This window comes from Sebastes fasciatus, chromosome 6, assembly GCF_043250625.1.
Source record: "Sebastes fasciatus isolate fSebFas1 chromosome 6, fSebFas1.pri, whole genome shotgun sequence".
Lineage (NCBI taxonomy): Eukaryota > Metazoa > Chordata > Actinopteri > Perciformes > Sebastidae > Sebastes > Sebastes fasciatus.
In genome coordinates, this window is record NC_133800.1 from 18,221,666 (window position 1) to 18,222,922 (window position 1,257).

Here is a 1,257-nt window from a genome sequence, read left to right on the forward strand (position 1 = left end):
ATGATCTGTCATCATCCTTATATACCCACACCACTGAAAGTGAAGAGCGGCTCAACATGACAGAGGCTGTGATTAGAGGGAGGGAGGGAGACACGGAGTGACACTGATAAAGGGGGATAGGTAGATAGATAAATAGAGGTCCAGATAACAGGGGAGTAGTGAGTGGAGTAGGTAAAGATCATTGGTCAGCCCACTCTCTATGCCGAGTTGACCCCCGTTAACAACACGGTGCTCCGATCCTCACAGAGGTAATGAACAGTTAGCCTCTGTCCAGACATTAACTTCCCTTCCCCCTTTGTTCCTTCGTTCTCCCCCCTCTCTTCTCCTTCGCTCAGTCTCTCTTTTCTTCTCTGCTACTCCCCTCATCCTCTTATTCCCTGTCTGCAAATGTGTGATTAAAATCAAATGTTATCATGCTGCCTTAGCATGATCAGACAGACCTGCTCCCAAATTCTGGTTATTCAGATTACAAAACATTACCAGTTGGCAAGGAGAAATACTCAGAAATCAATCACGGAAGCTGAAATGATTAGTCGATTAATAGTCGTTATACAGAAAATGTATCAACAACAATTTTGATAATGGACTGGTGGTCATTCATCAAGCAAATATGCAGAGTTTTTTTTCTATTTTCAGTTGCTCAAATGTGAGAATTTGCTGCTTTCTATATTATATCATTGTAAATTAAATTTTTAATAAAAAAAACATAATCTTTTTAGCTCTGGGAAATCATGATTGGCACTGTTTTCTGACTGTTTTCTAATTGATTAATAAAAAAAATTAAAAAAATTAACAATGCAAATAATTTATATTTGCAGCCCTATAGATAAATGGTATCAGGAAAAACAGTTTGAGTAACAATTTAGTGAAATTCAAATTGTATATACTGTACAAAATATACTGCATTTTATACAGTATATACAAAGTTACTGTATAAAATACAGTATCTTATACTTCACTTCAGTATTTATCCTTTATCAGGCGTTTCTAAATCCTTTCTCTTTTCGACTTCCTGTCTCCTTAAGGAAGCCTCAGGTGGCTACATGGTGTGATGATGTTGTGCTACAGACTGATCACAGTAGATCACCTCAACCCCCATTCATTCCCTCAAGGAAAAGAGGCAGCATAGAAGTAGACCTGTACTGACTGATAAACTTGGCGACATGTTGTCTGACCGATGGACTGGCTGGATTGCTGACCAACTGGCTGACTGACTGATGGATTGACTGACTAGCAGGTTTACTAACTGGCTGGATG